We start from the raw sequence: 19,363 nt of genomic DNA on the forward strand, positions 1-19,363 counted from the left end.
CACAGGTGCTCAGTGCGTCCGTGGATGAGAGAAGATTTGCACCCAGACCTCCTGCCTGACACGAAAGGAGTGCACCGGTGTGTGGGCAGGAGTGTGAGAAGCCTCAAAAACCAGAACAGATAAGGGAGAGCGGAATGGTCGACCATGAAATATCTCCACTGGACTTTTACCAGCATGGAGGGCGGTCTCATATGTAGCCAAAAAGGAAAGCACGGCCTCCTCCAGTAGGTGATATCTCAGCAGCTTATTGAGCCGGGCCTTGAATGTTCCCACAAAACATTCTGCCTGACTGTTTAACATAGGGTGAAAAGGGGCAGCCAAATGAGGGAAATTTAATTGGCAGTACAGAATTGCTTAAACTGTGGACCATTTTGGGGAGTCCCACGACAGCAAAGAGGCGCCGGAGAATTTTGATAGTCTCAACAGAAGTATTGTTCATCAATTGGGAGACATAAGGGTATCTTGACTCAGACTTGATCAGTATGAACCACGGGGAACCATGAAACGGACCTGTGGAGAAATCCAAATGGAGACATTCTCACGGAGCAGCTCCATCCAGCCACAAAAAATACTGAAATGGGGGTGCTGCCTGACATGTTTGGCACATGGTGCAGGATGACACGAGGGAGGCAATGTCTTTGTCCCAACCGCCCCAATAAAGATGTCAGTGTGACAGCTGTTCAGTGAAGATGATGCCCCAGTGGCCAGCGTGGAGGAGGTCGAGGACACAGCGGCACAATAGATTCATTATGACCACCCATGAAATGTCAGAGTCACTATGCAAAGGGATGATGCCACTATGGAAAAAGAGACTGTGCCAATGATCCCAAAAATGCTGGAACTCTGAATCGTGGGTGCTACAATTGCTGGTTGGAAAACCCGCAGCAATTTGGCAGCAGGGAGTTTGCAGTGTCCAATCCTGAGCAGTGGCCCACCAGACTGCATCGGCATCCAATGGAAATGCATCTAGAGCTAGGTCCACATCTGATTCCACATGGAAACAAACCAAGGGGGAGGCATCAGACTCACGGTCTCCCCTAGCAGGCAGGGAAGGCAAAAAATCGGTGTTTGTGTGCTGTTCAGAGGTGCGATAGACAATATCAAAGTCGAACGTAGCCAGGAAGAGCGCCCAGCGCTGAAGGCGGCATCCTGTCTGGGTGGACACTGCAGCACCCAGGTGCACCCAAAGGTTTGTGGTTGGTCTTCAGAGTGAAATTACGAATATCCACGAAACTTTAGAATTTCGTCAGGACGAAAACCAGTGCCAAAGCTTCCTTTTCAATTTGACTGTATTTGGTTCGAGTGTCAGTCAATTTTTTGGCCACGGGCCTCTCAACACCATCGACCACTTGCAGGAGGCCCGCACCCAGGCCATAGTCTGAGGCATCATTGGAGATGATGAGGGGCAGGGAAGGATCGTAAGTGGTCAGACAAGGAGGGTGGGAGAGAACTGATTTGAGACATATGAAAGCCTGTTCACACACCCTCTCCCAAAGCCAACATGCACCCTTGCACAATAACCCTGTCAGGGGTGCCAAAATTGAGGCAGCGTGGGGTATAAACCAGCGATTATAGTTGATTTGATCAAGGATGGTATGCTGTTGCTTCACATTGGAGGTAGGAGGGAGGTTTTGAATCACCTCGACATATTCCTTAGAGGTGTGTAGGCCATGGGAATCAATTGTGAACCCGAGGTAAGTGACCTCTTGTGCAAAAAAGTCAAACTTTACTTTCCAGCAATGCAGGTTAGCCTCAGAAAAAACCTGAAACAGCCAATCCAGCTTGTCCACGAGGTCCACTGCAGATGAGCCACCGATGATGACATCGTCCAAATAATTGGTCTCACAGGCACATGGCTTTTGAGGCGTACCAAATAACATCGTAAAATGGCTGGAGCACTGGCAATGCCAAACGGAAGGTGGTTTCACTGGAAAAGGCCACACGGGGTATTGATCACTAGGATCTGCTGCGATTCCTAATCCAACAGCAACTGCAAATAAGCATCGTGCAAATCAATTTTGGCAAAAACGGTCGAGCCCGCAAGACGTGTGAGCATGTCATCCACCAATGGGACAGGATATGCATCAATGATGGACTGAGACTTGACTGTGAAGTTAAAATCACCACAGATGCGTAAAGCACCATTCAGCTTCTCGACTATGACGATAGGCATCGCCTAGCAACTGTGCACTATGGGAGAAAGGACGCCTTCATCTTGTAAGTGGCGAAGTTCCACCTGGAGCCTTTCTTGGAGAGGAATGGGGACCATGCGGGCCTTAAAAACAATGAGGAACAGCAGAGGGATGAAACTGAACGTGTGCAGTGAAACCCTTCACCCCTGGTGTGGAGGATGAGACCCAAGTTTTGTATTTGCTGAGCAACGAGGCAAGGAGGGTATCTGATGAGGAAAACGGCACCGCCTGTACCACACCCTGCACTGATAAACCCAGACGACCAAAAATGTCCACGTCCAGAAGGTTAGTAGCGCCAAGGGATCTGACCACCAAAAACTGAGCGGTGAAGGAACGACCATTGTAAGAGATTTGAGTGGAGAAAAACGCCATCGATTGATATAGAGTGATTATGGAAACTGCACAAGGTGCGAGTGTACGAGGATAAAGCCAGCAAGCCCAAGTGTTGGTAAGTGGCACCATCCACAGTAGAAACGGATGATGCCGTGTTAATTTGGAAGACCACCAGAATATGCACGACCTCCAGCGTAAGGAGAAAACGGGCACCTGACTGGGGAATAATGGAGAATACTTGGCTGTCAATGGTATGCGAGGCTTCCAGGCCCTGAGGTGATGATTTGTGACAAGCCTGTGTGTCTGCAGGAAGCATGACATCTACATGATATTTCTGTGAAGCCTGACACACTACTGCAATATGGAAGCTAGGTGAAAGACTTCCTCTCACAGAAAAGGCCAGCAGATTGACAAGACTCCCACTTGGCACTAAGCAACTGGCGAGTCTCAAAAACAGGTGGATGAAGACGTGGTGGTTGTAGCTGGTGAGACTGTTCAAATGCACGAATGATCAGCAGACTGGTGTCGAGGGACGGATCCTGTAGCCTCAAAATATCAGCCCAAAGACCCCCATCTGGTGCGTGAAACATCACCATGTTGTGAATAAACAAAGAGACATAAGAATGATTGCAAGCAACATTGGCGCACCGGAATTTACAATCACGGGAGAGACCCTGGAGCCTCATAATCCTTTCCCGATACGTCTGACCTTGGGACCTTCGACAAGAACAGAAAGTCTGAGGGGTGACGGTGATGTGTATTTGTGCATCGGAGTACTCAAAAAGGTAACCCTTAATATGGGTAAATGAGAGATCATGAGAGGACTGCTCAAGGTTAAGTTGTTGAATTAAACGGTGCATCTGTGTACAAACTGTTGATAAAAAAAAGCCTGAATTCGATTTTCATTGTGGATCCCATGTGCCAGTAAATGTTGTTCCAACCATTTGACATAATTTGACCGTGGTTCAACAGACCTATCGAAAGCTGGAAACATCGCTGCAGCCACGTGCAAAGTGTTCAATGCTTCTGCAATGGAATCAACTCTATGATGTACCTCTTGCAATGCTGGCGAGTGAGGGCAAAGTTCTGAACACGTGAGCGCTGCCTGAATCTGCCATAGAGCTTCCATCACTTACTAAAGAAGTTCCTTGGTGGAGGCCATTACATTCGAAAACGGAAGTTTTATCCTCGTCACCAGTAACTGTAGTGTCCTGTGGTTGGCAGGAAAGAACTAACAGTCAATTTGAACACACTTTATTATAATTAAAGGAAAACTCCTTCTTGGCATACATTGAGTTTTAAATCCAAGAACAACAAGAAAACCCCACAATTCTTGGGGTGGCAAGCCAGATAAGGAAACAAGACAATGGAACAAAATGTACTATACCAGTTACAAAATACGACATGCTACTACAATGCTACAGGGAGTGTATACAATACTAGGGCCGGCATAAGTAATGGCTGGAGCTGTTGCCCAACAGCACGTAAACACTGCTGGTCTGACTGTCCATGCGTGCTTATAAAGCCAGGTCATCAGAGTGGTGCATGAGTCATATGAGTTCCGTTTGGTGGAACACTGTCACATATTGTCTGGAAAAGTAGTTCTGTTTTTATTTGGAAAGCCTCTTAGTGTTTATATCCGCTGGTGATTTTTCTCTCCGTACTCCTGAAAGGAGGTTGGCAGCCCATCTTGCGTGTCGGTTGTGTGGGTCCTCTAACTAATAAGGGGCCGCTACCACAGTCTAGGCGACAAGAAAAGCTATGCAGCACTCCCTGATGGTACTATCCAGCCCACCTCTTCAAGGGCATCTGAGTCTGCTCTGACAGCCTTCATGGATTATTGACAATGAGTACATGCCATCATTTGTGACATACTTTACCAGCACAGTCAAATCGCACAAGGGTCAATGTGGCCAGTTGTGATTTCCCTGGTGTCACGAAGGCATTTAGTGCATTTGGGTATGATAGCAGCATCTGAGCTATGTCTGAATGGGTGGAGAGTGATATATCTACCACTGGTGCAATGTCTGGATGTGACAGAGGCAGTGGTGTAGATGGCAACATTAGTTGGTGCAGCCATTCTGGATATAGATGGATACATTGATGCCAGAAAGTTGCATATTTGGTGGTCACTTTGTACATGACTGCAACATGCATGGCCTCTATCACTGTCGATGTCCAACCTGAGTGCCTACCAAAAGACTGCACACAGACTGGGGCAACACTGTGCATATGGGGGTTCTTCGTGGATCTACATCTACGTCAACATCTGTACTATGCAAACTAGAGTGAAGTGCAGTATAAGAGGGTGCATTCCATTGTACCAGTTACTAGGACTTCTTTCCGTTCCTTCCCCATAAGGAGCGTAGGAAGAACAAATGCTTGAATGACTCTGTGCAAACTGTAACCAGTCTAAACTTGTCTTCATGATCCCAGTGGGAGTGATATATAAGGGGTTGTAATGTGTTCCTAAATTCATCACTTAAAGTTGGTTCTAAAACTTTCCAAGTAGGTTTTCATGGAATAGTTTGTGTAAATCTTCAAGCATATGCCAGTTTAGTTCTTTTAACATCTTTATAACACTCTCCCATAGCTCAGACAAACTTGTGAGCATTCATGCTGCCCTTCTTTGTATCGGCGTCCTATTTTGTAAAGGATTCCACAGGGTTGAGTAATATTCAAGGACAGGTTGCACGAGTGTTTTGTATGCAGTTTCCTTTGTAGAATGATTGCATGTCCCTAGTATTGCACCAAAGAACTGAAGTCTTCCATCTGCTTTGTCTACATCTGAGATATTGTGATTGTTCCATTTCATATCCCTATTAATTGTCACACTAAGGTATAAGGAGAAAGAAAACTGGCGTTCTACGGATCGGAGCGTGGAATGTCAGATCCCTTAATCGGGCAGGTAGGTTAGAAAATTTAAAAAGGGAAATGGATAGGTTGAAGTTAGATATAGTGGGAATTAGTGAAGTTCGGTGGCAGGAGGAACAAGACTTCTGGTCAGGTGACTACAGGGTTATAAACACAAAATCAAGTAGGGGTAATGCAGGAGTAGGTTTAATAATGAATAGGAAAATAGGAATGCGGGTAAGCTACTACAAACAGCATAGTGAACGCATTATTGTGGCCAAGATAGATACGAAGCCCATGCCAACTACAGTAGTACAAGTTTATATGCCAACTAGCTCTGCAGATGACGAAGAAATTGAAGAAATGTATGATGAAATAAAAGAAATTATTCAGATTGTGAAGGGAGACGAAAATTTAATAGTCATGGGTGACTGGAATTCGAGTGTAGGAAAAGGGAAAGAAGGAAACATAGTAGGTGAATATGGATTGGGGGACAGAAATGAAAGAGGAAGCCGCCTGGTCGAATTTTGCACAGAGCACAACATAATCATAACTAACACTTGGTTTAAGAATCATGAAAGAAGGTTGTATACATGGAAGAACCCTGGAGATACTAAAAGGTATCAGATAGATTATATAATGGTAAGACAGAGATTTAGGAACCAGGTTTTAAATTGTAAGACATTTCCAGGGGCAGATGTGGACTCTGACCACAATCTATTGGTTATGACCTGTAGATTAAAACTGAAGAAACTGCTAAAAGGTGGGAATTTGAGGAGATGGGACCTGGATAAACTAAAAGAACCAGAGGTTGTACAGAGATTCAGGGAGAGCATAAGGGAGCAATTGACAGGAATGGGGGAAATAAATACAGTAGAAGAAGAATGGGTAGCTTTGAGGGATGAAGTAGTGAAGGCAGCAGAGGATCAAGTAGGTAAAAAGACGAGGGCTAGTAGAAATCCTTGGGTAACAGAAGAAATATTGAATTTAATTGATGAAAGGAGAAAATATAAAAATGCAGTAAGTGAAACAGGCAAAAAGGAATACAAACGTCTCAAAAATGAGATCGACAGGAAGTGCAAAATGGCTAAGCAGGGATGGCTAGAGGACAAATGTAAGGATGTAGAGGCCTATCTCACTAGGGGTAAGATAGATACCGCCTACAGGAAAATTAAAGAGACCTTTGGAGATAAGAGAACGACTTGTATGAATATCAAGAGCTCAAATGGAAACCCAGTTCTAAGCAAAGAAGGGAAAGCAGAAAGGTGGAAGGAGTATATAGAGGGTCTATACAAGGGCGATGTACTTGAGGACAATATTATGGAAATGGAAGAGGATGTAGATGAAGATGAAATGGGAGATATGATACTGCGTGAAGAGTTTGACAGAGCACTGAAAGACCTGAGTCGAAACAAGGCCCCCGGAGTAGACAATATTCCATTGGAACTACTGACGGCCGTGGGAGAGCCAGTCCTGACAAAACTCTACCATCTGGTGAGCAAGATGTATGAAACAGGCGAAATACCCTCAGACTTCAAGAAGAATATAATAATTCCAATCCCAAAGAAAGCAGGTGTTGACAGATGTGAAAATTACCGAACGATCAGCTTAATAAGTCACAGCTGCAAAATATTAACACGAATTCTTTACAGACGAATGGAAAAACTAGTAGAAGCCAACCTCGGGGAAGATCAGTTTGGATTCCGTAGAAACACTGGAACACGTGAGGCAATACTGACCTTACGACTTATCTTAGAAGAACGATTAAGGAAAGGCAAACCTACGTTTCTAGCATTTGTAGACTTAGAGAAAGCTTTTGACAATGTTGACTGGAATACTCTCTTTCAAATTCTAAAGGTGGCAGGGGTAAAATACAGGGAGCGAAAGGCTATTTACAATTTGTACAGAAACCAGATGGCAGTTATAAGAGGCGAGGGACATGAAAGGGAAGCAGTGGTTGGGAAGGGAGTAAGACAGGGTTGTAGCCTCTCCCCGATGTTGTTCAATCTGTATATTGAGCAAGCAGTAAAGGAAACAAAAGAAAAATTCGGAGTAGGTATTAAAATTCATGGAGAAGAAATAAAAACTTTGAGGTTCGCCGATGACATTGTAATTCTGTCAGAGACAGCAAAGGACTTGGAAGAGCAGTTGAATGGAATGGACAGTGTCTTGAAAGGAGAATATAAGATGAACATCAACAAAAGCAAAACAAGGATAATGGAATGTAGTCTAATTAAGTCAGGTGATGCTGAGGGAATTAGATTAGGAAATGAGGCACTTAAAGTAGTAAAGGAGTTTTGCTATTTGGGGAGCAAAATAACTGATGATGGTCGAAGTAGAGAGGATATAAAATGTAGGCTGGCAATGGCAAGGAAAGCGTTTCTGAAGAAGAGAAATTTGTTAACATCCAGTATTGATTTAAGTGTCAGGAAGTCATTTCTGAAAGTATTCGTATGGAGTGTAGCCATGTATGGAAGTGAAACATGGACGATAAATAGTTTGGACAAGAAGAGAATAGAAGCTTTCGAAATGTGGTGCTACAGAAGAATGCTGAAGATTAGATGGGTAGATCACATAACTAATAAGGAAGTATTGAATAGGATTGGGGAGAAGAGAAGTTTGTGGCACAACTTGACCAGAAGAAGGGATCGGTTGGTAGGACATGTTCTGAGGCATCAAGGGATCACCAATTTAGTATTGGAGGGCAGCGTGGAGGGTAAAAATCGTAGAGGGAGACCAAGAGATGAATACACTAAACAGATTCAGAAGGATGTAGGTTGCAGTAGGTACTGGGAGATGAAAAAGCTTGCACAGGATAGAGTAGCATGGAGAGCTGCATCAAACCAGTCTCAGGACTGAAGACCACAACAACAACAAGGTATATGTATGAGTTGATGAATTCCAACTGTGACTCATTAATGTTATAGTCATAGGATACTATGTTTTTCATTTTGTGAAGTACACAGTTTTACATGTAAGGCAAGTTGACAATTTTTGCACTGCTTTGAAATCTTTTTAAGATCTGACACAATATTCTACAAGCTTTTTCATATAATACTTCATTATAGATAACTAAATCATCTGCAAAAAATCTGTTGGTGCTATTAATATTGTCTGCAAGATAATTAATATATAACATGAACAGCAAGGGTCCCAAACACTTCCCTGGGGCCATCCAAAATTACTTCCGGCATTCTCCGTACCAAGAACTCCTCAGCCGAGTCAAAACTTTTTGTTAAACCCTCACATTTAAGGAGATGGGACCTGAATAAACTGAAAGAACCAGAGGTTGCAAAGAGTTTTAGAGGGAGCATTAGCGTATGATTGACAAGAACAAAGTGAAGTCAGCAGAGGATCAAGTAGGTAAAAAGATGAGAGCTAGTAGAAATCCTTGGCTAACACAAGAGATATTGAACTCAATTGGTCAAAGGAGAAAATATAAAAATGCAGTAAATGAAGTAGGCAATAAGGAATACAAATCTCTAAAAAATGAGATTGACAGGAAGTGCAAAATCACTAAGCAGGAATGACTAGTGGACAAATGTAAAGACGTAGAAGCATATATCACTAGGGGTAAGATAGATGCTGCCTACGGGAAAATTAAAGAGACATTTGGAGAAAAGAGAACTGCCTGTATGAAAATCAAGAGCTCTGATGGGAAACCAGTCCTAAGCAAGAAAGAGAAAGCAGAAAGGTGGAAGAAGTATATAAAGGGTCTATACAAGGGCAATGTACTTGAGGGCAATATTATGGAAATAGGAGACATTGTAGATGAATATGATATGGAAGATATGATACTTTGTGTAGAATTTGACAGAGCACTGAAAGACCAAAGTTGAAACAAGGCCCTGGGAGTAGACAACATTCTGTTAGAACTACTGACAGTCGAGGGAGAGCTAGTCGTGACAAAACTCTTCCATCTGATGATCAAGATGTACGACACAAGCGAAATATCCTCAGACAAGAAGAAGAATATAATAATTTCAATTCCAAAGAAAGCAGGTGCTGACAGGTTGAAAGTAACCAAACTATAAGTTAAAGCAGGTGCTGACAAGTTGAAAGTAACCAGACTTTAAGTTTAATAAGTCATGACTGCAAAATACTAACACAAATTCTTTACAGACAAATGGAAAAACTGATAGAAGCCGACCTTGGGGAAGACCATTTTGGATTCTGTAGAAATGTAAGAACACATGAGGCAATAGTGACCCTATGACTTATCTTAGAAGATAGGTTAAGGAAAGGCGAACCGATGTTTCTAGCATTTGTAGACTTAGAGAAAGCTTTTGACAATGTTGACTGGAAACTCTCTCTCAAATTCTGCAGGTGACAGTTGTTAAATACAGGGAGCGAAAGGCTATTTACAATTTGTATAGAAACCAGATGGCAATTATAAGAGTTGAGGGACCTGAAATGGAAGCAGTGATTGAGAAGGGAGTGAGACAGTATTGTTGCCTATACCCAACATTATTCAATCTGTTTATTGAGGAAGCAGTAAAGGAAACAAAAGAAAAATTTGGAGTAGGAATTAAAATCCAAGTAGAAGAAATAAAAACCTTAAGATTTGTTATTTGCATTATAATTATAATTCTGTCAGAGACAGCAAAGGACTTGAAAGAGCAGTTAAACAGAATGGACAGTGTCTTGAAATGATGATATAAGATGAACATCCACAAAAGCAAAATGAGGCTAATGGAATGTAGTTGAATTAAATGACGTCTTGCTGGGGGAAGTAGAGAGGATATAAAATGTAGACTGGCAATGGCAAAGAAAGCATTTCTGAAGAAGAGAAATTTGTTAACATCGAGTACAGATGTAACTGTTAACAAAAAGTTTGTGACGATAGACATAAATTAAAGGAAACTTAAAAGATTTAAGTGTGAGGAAGCCGTTTCTGAAAGTATTTGTATGGAGTGTAGCCATGTATGGAAGTGAAACATGGACGATGAATAGTTTTGACAGGAAGAGAATAGAAGCTTTTGAAATGTGGTGCTATAGAAGAATGCTCAAGATTAGATGGGTAGATCACATAACTAATGGGGAGGTATTCAATAGAATTGGGGAGAAGAGGAGTTTGTGGCACAACTTGACTAGAAGAAGGGATCGGTTGGTAGGACATGTTCTGAGGCACCAAGGGATCACCAACTTAGTATTGGAGGGCAGTGTGGAGGGTAAAAATCGTAGAGGGAGACCAAGAGATGAATACACTAAGCAGATTCAGAAGGATGTAGGTTGCAGTAGGTACTGGGAGATGAAGAAGCTTGCACAGGATAATGTAGCATAGAGAGCTGCAGCAAACCAGTCTCAGGACTGAAGACCACAACAACAACATCAACAGCACAATTCTTCACTCCTCACTGGATATGTTCAGTCACTGTAAAGTGGCAGTCATAAGCAGAGGGTGTTTTGATGAATAATTGTTTAAGATATCAATGTAACCTGAACCACCATGTAATGACACCACCAACCTCAGCTAAAAATTGCACTCTAGCTGTTAGCAAATGGTTTATGTGCTCTGCTTTGCTTTGAGTTGTGCTTGGTTGCTATTTCCTTTCCTTATTTTGAAATAAAGAGCAATCTTGCTCTGTCACAGGGTTCGAATGTGACACTGACAAAACCAGATGGAATCAGTGATCCATATGTACATTATTACATCGGTTCTGCCTTCCCAGGAGCAAAGAAAATGGACATAGGCTGCCAGCTCTGTGAGAGGGAAGCTTAGCTTGTCCCCCACTCCACTCTTCTCCCATCGACAATCAGAACTCCATGTTTGTTTTATGTTTGTGGCTGACTACCAGAAAAGTGTCTGCTACAACATGAGTGCCAGTAGAAGAAATAATAGAGCATGTATAAATTTGTCGAACATGTAATCTGGATTTTGTGAAGCAAATTTAATCAAATTACCAACATTTAAAACTAAAAGCATTGTACTCACCAAAAGCAGCAACTCCATGATTTCGGGAAGACAGCTTCAAAATAATTAGTAGGAATGATATTGTAAATCGATTTGTTGCTCCTTCTCGCTGGCAAATAAATCTGCCATCTCAGACTGAAATGTTCAATTTTACACACAAATGACTTTTCACAGGATAGCAGCCCTAAAGCACTCAGTCATTCTTCTTTTATGGTGTTTCGTAGGAACATTTTAATTCTCTTGAGCATTGAAAAGCACCGCTCAGCTTCTGATGTCGAGATTGGCATCTTGATTAGCAGTTTCAAAGCTTTAACAGTCTTGTCGAATGTGTCACAAAGTTAATTCTCTACAATCAGCAAAAGAAATGCAACTGTTCTCAACTCAGGCCTAGCACAGAAGACTTGAAGCTCACCCTTCAACTTCTTTTTCCCATAAATGTATGTGTCTCTAATTTCAAGGTATTTGTCAGGAAAATCTGTGATGTATTTGTCAAACTGATTTACATCAAATATGTTGGCTGAAATGAGGTGTCCAGTGAATTGGAAATGTAATTTTATTTAAGAAAGGATGACATCGCACACTTCCAAAGCATCTCTTTTTTTATGAGCATCATTTTTTAAACTAATCTCATTAACAATGGAGTCAATGTCATCTCTGACATTTTGCAGCATTACTACTTCAATGTTCTGGTTGTCTTGCATTGCTGTGGTGGGTTCGGTTATCTTCTTCTGAAGCTGATTAAGAAGTATATCTGCATGAGGCATTATCTTACAGAAAAATGATAGGCAGAAAATGAATTCATTATCTTGCAGTCTTTGTTTGTATGAACCAGCTTTTACAACAGTAGAAGATAGTTCTATACCCTCACTTGTTTCAGTGAATTCCATAACAGTAATAAAGTTTTTTCCTGTTTTCAAAAACATATTTTACTACTTGTGAGTGGTAATTCCATCTCGCCACAAACATGGGGCAAGCTTTTTAGAATAATGCTTTGAGACACTTTTGATTTCTGTGGCGAGTTAGAAAAGAAAGAAGAATTACCTGAAAGCCATGCAAAACAGATGTGGGCGTTGCGATTGACAGAGGCTGCCATGGGCATAAGGTTGAACTGAAGTGCATAACAATGGATGTAGTTTGCAATTGGATATTTGTCTTTAATTTCTGAACCCTGTTCGACTTGCCTCTCACAACATTTGCATCATTGTCACTCTGAGCTATTAGTTATGCTTGATCATCGCCAATTAATTGTTCAATATCTTTCAGAATACTCTCAGCTATAGAATGAGCATGCTGACTTTCTGGATTGACAAAGTTACAAAATCTTGCAATAGGTTTTCCCTCATCAACATAACGCAAAACAATAACCAATTGAAATTCTCAAGACACATCTGTGCTTTCATCCATGATTATAGCAACATAATTGGCACCTTTTATTTCTTTATGAACTTCATCATGATACTTTTCCAATGTACATTGCAGTAGTTCCTTCTGAACAGTCTTAGAAATGTCTTTGAACACTGATGCTTGAATGAGGTGAACTTGAAAATGTTTATCCAGTTCTGCACTGAACTGAATTAGCTCACGAAAAACCACCATATTTTGAGAGGCATCAGATTCATCATGGCCCCCGAGAGCCAGTTCCAAAGCACCACAGAACCGAATACAGTCTATAATTAAATTCAGTATATATCTATTCTTTTCTACACATTTGTTGTGGCTGTCAGTTGTTTGTCTATATTGTGAATTTATGCTGAATGTTGGTTTTGTCTAGAGATGAAAGACTAAGCACATTATTCATGTGTCACTTTGACATTTCATGAACTTTCATGTTAGACCATATAAGCCAATATCAGTTATTCCGGTCTTATACCAATTAACATCTCCCCCAAATAACACACAAGGAAAACAAAAAAACAGTGTTGCTTTCTTCACAACCACAAATCCATCGATTTTTTGTTTGCTGCTACGGATTCAGATGCGGGAGTGGCCTACCCAGTGTTTTTTATCTGAGAGTCTTGTCCCTAAATGGCATTTTCAATAACTCATTTACTTTGTTCATGTTTGCTGTTTTCACAATCAGCCGAATTTTCCCTTACAGATAACACTATGCAGACAGCTGTATACAGTCAGTTACCTGACCTCGCAATAACTACAATGTGTTTGTACAGAACTGTAATACACGAACATAATGAGTATAAACAGAAATACTACACCTTTGTTTGGAAAATAGATGCTCAATTGGTGGTGAATGCGTTAGTTTGTCTTGTTCTGCAGCAATAGCCCTGCTGTTGTGAAATATAACCAATATTGAAATAATGGCTCTTAGTTTCAAAATCTAAGGGCATAATTATATTCAAATTACATATAGCTATTTATAACAATATTTAAATGCATTATTTCTGTATTCAATTTAATTAAGCATTAACTAGCATTTATTAATGCATTAGCACTATCTTGCATAAAGATTGTAAAACTGGATTACAAGAAATCTGTGCCCCGATGTATGCTAATGTGATCGCTAGATGTCAGATCGTGCTTCTACAGGTCCTGCACTTTACTGCTCTCTGGCAGAAAGAACGTGAAGCTTTAAGCCAGACTAGTTGTGGCACTACCTCTGTCATAAGAAGCATGTAGAAACCAATGGCTGAGCCTTTCACACAGCCCTTATGAGGGCAGATGGTGCCAATCTGCAGTTGGCTCCAAGCTTCAAAAACCTACTGCAAAAGAGCGCGTGGCGAAATGTGCCACTTCAAATCAGAAAATACATACTCTGAAACAATGTTTTATGTACAGTTTGTATAGATTTCTCTTTCTTTCTTTCTTATCCAAGTTGTGCCATGGCACAGTGGCACTACCTCAGAAGCCACCCCTGCATGACACATTTGTTCCAAAAAATCGAGGCTTCTGGATACAAGTTATGGTAAAGCTCACCACCTTTTACAGTTAGTAGTATTTGACTCAGATCAACACTCAGATGTTGCAAAGCAAGTGCTTCTCTATGGATAATGCAATGGAACCACATAATAACAAGAGCTTTTCCACAGATAAGTGCTTACAGACCACTGTAATGCCTCAACATGGATTGCACACCAGCAGTACACACACCAACACAGTGATCCCAGTTAATCTGACTTTATTTCATGAAGTTGCCCATTATTTCAAACAAATCCTTGCCTGTCATCCCTGCATTTATTTCCATAGAAAAATAGATGATCTTTCATCATTTAATTACTTTTTTCATCAACAAATCACCCATAGAAAATTACGATGTGCATTCAAATTCTAAGGCCTCCGATTTTTTTTCTAATTAACTACTCACCCAAAATTAATGAAACTGGCGTTACTTCTTGACGTAATCGCCCTGCAGACGTACACATTTTTCACAATGCTGATGCCATGGTTCCATGGCAGCGGCAAAGGCTTCTTTAGGAGTCTGTTTTGACCACTGGAAAATCGTTGAGGCAATAGCAGCATGGCTGGTGAATGTGCGGCCACAGAGAGTGTCTTTCATTGTTGTAAAAAGCCAAAAGTCACTAGGAGCCAGGTCAGGTGAGTAGGGAGCATGAGGAATCACTTCAAAGTTGTTATCACGAAGAAACTGTTGCGTAACGTTAGCTCGATGTGCGGGTGCGTTGTCTTGGTGAAACAGCACACGCGCAGCCCTTCCCGGACGTTTTTGTTGCAGTGCAGGAAGGAATTTGTTTTTCAAAACATTTTCGTAGGATGCACCTGTTACTGTAGTGCCCTTTGCAATGCAATGGGTAAGGATTACACCCTCGCTGTCCCAGAACATGGACACCATCATTTTTTCAGCACTGGCGGTTACCCGAAATTTTTTTGGTGGCGGTGAATCTGTGTGCTTCCATTGAGTTGACTGCCGCTTTGTTTCTGGATTGAAAAATGGCATCCACGTCTCATCCATTGTCACAAACAACGAAAAGAAAGTCCCATTCATGCTGTCGTTGCGCGTCAACATTGCTTGGCTACATGCCACACGGGCAGCCATGTGGTCGTCTGTCAGCATTCGTGGCACCCACCTGGATGACACTTTTCGCAATTTCAGGTCATCATGCAGGACTGCGTGCCAGAACCCACAGAAATGCCAACTCTGGAGGCGATCTGTTCAACAGTCATTCGGCGATCCCCCAAAACAATTCTCTCCACTTTCTCGATCATGTCGTCAGACCGGCTTGTGCGAGCCCAAGGTTGTTTCAGTTTGTTGTCACACGATGTTCTGCCTTCATTAAACTGTCGCACCCATGAATGCACTTTGACACATCCATAACTCCATCACAACATGTCTCCTTCAACTGTCGATGAATTTCAATTGGTTTCACACCACGCAAATTGAGAAAACGAATGATTGCACGCTGTTCAAGTAAGGAAAACGTTGCCATTTAAAGTATTTAAAACAGTTCTCATTCTCGCCACTGGTGGTAAAATTCCATCTGCTGTACGGTGCTGCCATCTCTGGGATGTATTGACTATGAACGCGGCCTCATTTTAAAACAACGCGCATGTTTCTATCTCTTTGCAGTCCGGAGAAAAAAAATCGGAGGCCTTAGAACTTGAATGCACCTTGTATATGAGCACCTCTATTGGTGCAGCTTCATCAAGTTACAAAGCAGAACGGCCATCTTTGATTTTTTCTATAATTTGTTCATGAAGATCATTTCCTAATTCTTGAATTTGATGACTAATTGTAATTTCAGATGAAAGGTTAGGAAAAAGGTGTTTTGCCATGGACTCTCCAAGCATAATGAACACCATGCAACTAGCACATTGTAGAATTAGTTCCTCTGCAATCATATAGGGTTTCTTACATTTTACTACTCAGTAAGCTGCATAATAGGTTATTAAAAGTGCTTCATTCAAGATTTTCACTTGCTTAGAAAATGATTATTTTTGTTCTTTCATTTGACTCATTCTGTAGAAAAAAAATATATCTTGGTTTGACCATGTCATTCTAATGAACACTTTCTAAATGACACTTTAATTAGCTAGGTAACATACATTCAACAGAAAGTACTTTCAAACACAAAATACACTATGAACTCCCTTTGTTGTTCACAACAGTGGATGTGAAACCAAATCTAAGTAGATATTGTTGTATTTTCCTATCTTCATTATCATTTTACTTCTTGTTGTCAGCAAGTTCTTGCTTTTGGCTTCCACTTGAGAAGTTTTAAAACTTTTCCATAGCTTATTCCTTTTATAAACTGTATAAAAAAGTCGCAATATAATACAAACAGGTTGGAAACACAAAAATCGCTGCTAAGTGTAAGATGCCTTTGTTGAGCTTCAAGGTTATGACTGCTTATGTAGGCTGGCTAACATCTTAAATGGAATTGCTCCAAAGCCATAAAGGTAGACACCAGAAATGAAGTTTCCCACAACTGTCCTCCTTGCCATTAACTACAAAACAAATCCACATTGTCCATGTGGTCATTCACAGCATGCAAAATTGCAACAGTGCACAGGTTGATGATTGCTACACTAGACCCTCTGTTTCTCCATTATTTTAGACTGGATTGTTTGGGGTGACCCACAGATTGTGTATAATGTCTTCCTATCTCACTAATATACTGGCTTTTGGTACATATGATACACAAACTTGGAAATCACAAATGCCACTGAAACAGATTTTTTCTTCAAAATACACTACTGGCCATTAAAATTGCTACACCATGAAGATGATGTGCTACAGAATCGAAATTTAACTGACAGGAAGAAGATGCTGTGATATGCAAATGATTAGATTTTCAGAGCATTCACACAAGGTTGGCGCTACTGGCGACACCTACAACGTGCTGACATGAGGAAAGTTTCCAACCGATTTCTCATGCACAAACAGCAGCTGACCAGCGTTGCCTAGTGAAACGTTGTTGTGATGCCCCGTGTAGGGAGAAGTGCATACCATCACGTTTTCGACCTTGATGAAGGTCGGATTGCAGCCTATCACGATTGCGGTTTATCGTATCGCGACATTGCTGCTCACGTTGGTCGAGATCCAATGACTGTTAGCAGAATATGGAATCGGTGGTTTCAGGAGGGTAATATGGAACGCCGTGCTGGATCCCAATGGCCTCGTATCACTAGTAGTTGAGATGACAGCCATCTTATCCACATGGCTGTAACAGATCGTGCAGCCACGCCTCAATCCCTGAGTCAACAAATGGGGACGTTTGCAAGACAATGACCATCTGCATGAACAGTTCGACGACGTTTGCAGCAGTGTGGACTATCAGCTCAGAGACCATGGCTGCGGTTTCCCTTGACTCTGCATCAGAGACAGGAGCACCTGCGGTGGTGTACTTAACGACAAACCTGGGTGTACGAATGGCAAAATGTAATTTTTTCAGATGAATCAAGGTCCTTTTTACAGAATCATGAAGGCACATTAGAAACACGTATTCGTCATTGCCATACTGGCGTATCACCCGGCGTGATGGTATGGGGTGCCATTGGTTACACGTCTTGGTCACCTCTTGTTTGCATTGACGGCACTTTGAACAGTGGACGTTACATTTCATATGTGTTACGACCCTTGACTCTACCCTTCATTCGATCCCTGCAAAACCCTAGATTTCAGCAGTATAATGAACGACCGCATGTTGCAAGTGCTGTATGGGCCTTTCTGGATACAGAAAATGTTCGATTGCTGCCCTGGCCAGCACATTCTCCAGATCTCTCACCAATTGAAAACGTCTGGTCAATGGTGACCAAGCAACTGACTCATCACAATATGCCACTCACTACTTTTGATGAACTGTGGTATCGTGTTGAAGCTGCATGGGCAGCTGTATGTATACAAGCCATCCTAGCTCTGTTTCACTTGATGGCCAGGCGTATCAAGGCTGTTATTACAGCCAGAGGTGGTTGTTCTGGGTACTGATTTCTCAGGATCTATGCACCCAAATTGCGTGAAAATGTAATCACATGTCAGTTCTAGTTTAATACATTTGTCCAATGTATACCCATTTATCATCTGCATTTCATCTTGGTGTAGCAATTTTAATGGCCAGTAGTCTAGTTCTTGATATGTAAGGACTGAAATGAAAATAAATGAACAAAATCACTAATGTAATAAAATAATAGTTACAGTGTCCTTCAGGCAATAGATTGCTGTTTAGTAAACATATTTTCTCTCTCTCTCTCTCTCTCTCTCTCTCTCTCTCTCTCTTTTTTATTTTTTACATGATATATCAGGAAATCCCTCACAACAGTGCAAGAAGTAGAAATGCTCACAGGTCGTGTTGTGAGTACATTGTGATGAAATTATTACACTACATTTGACGTTTCATCTTTAACATCATTGTAATCTGGCTGCAGTTGACATCAGTAGATCATCTGCAGATTCCGAAGATCTCTATTTGCCTGTCAATTACTTCCCTGATAAAATCTCGATCTAATACCACTTTAAACAAAATGCTCATCAAGAAAATTTTATATAACAAATCTCTCTATCTGTTAAGCAGTATTTCTTGCATTAATGTTTAGTATTCTTCAGCCGTGCTACAGTAAACAAGAATTCATGCAATTACAAGTAATTGTCTGTTATAATAGGGAGAGCATCACAAAGATACAGAAAGAACTAAAATGACAGACTCTTGAAGACAGATGTAAACTATCCCAAGAAAGCTGACATAAAAGTTTTCTGGGTATGGTACTGTGTCATAATGTATAAAACTACTGCTACTGGAAAAAACCAACATTTTGGCCACGGTTGCAGTGGTATTCTTCTGGGTCGACCATTAGACCAAGAAGAAGGCCGCTGCAACCGTGGCCGAAATGTTGGTTTTTCTCGAGCAGCAGTAGTTTTATACATTATGACGCAGTACCATACCCAGAAAACTTTTATGTCGACTGACTCTGGCTGCAGAGGCCTATGCAATTACACCCCATGGAAGTACTGGCTTTAAATGATTACTCCAGGAATATACTACAATCCCCTTTGTTTCGCTCGCATGGGAATTGTGAGGATAAGATTAGAATAATTACTGTATCCACAGAGACATTGAAACAATCATTTCTCCTGTGCTCCGTATGTGAATGGAACAGGAAGAAACCC

General features: G+C 41.4%; 1 protein-coding gene across 1 annotated transcript in view; it reads left to right on the forward strand.

Annotated features, from left to right (window-relative positions):
• The window catches only part of LOC124596263 (serpin B6-like), a 253,035-nt gene that overhangs the window by 83,440 nt on the left and 150,232 nt on the right, over positions 1–19,363 (forward strand). The gene's annotated exons all lie outside the window — the stretch shown is intronic.

Source organism: Schistocerca americana, chromosome 2 (assembly GCF_021461395.2).
Source record: "Schistocerca americana isolate TAMUIC-IGC-003095 chromosome 2, iqSchAmer2.1, whole genome shotgun sequence".
Classification (NCBI taxonomy): Eukaryota; Metazoa; Arthropoda; class Insecta; order Orthoptera; family Acrididae; genus Schistocerca; species Schistocerca americana.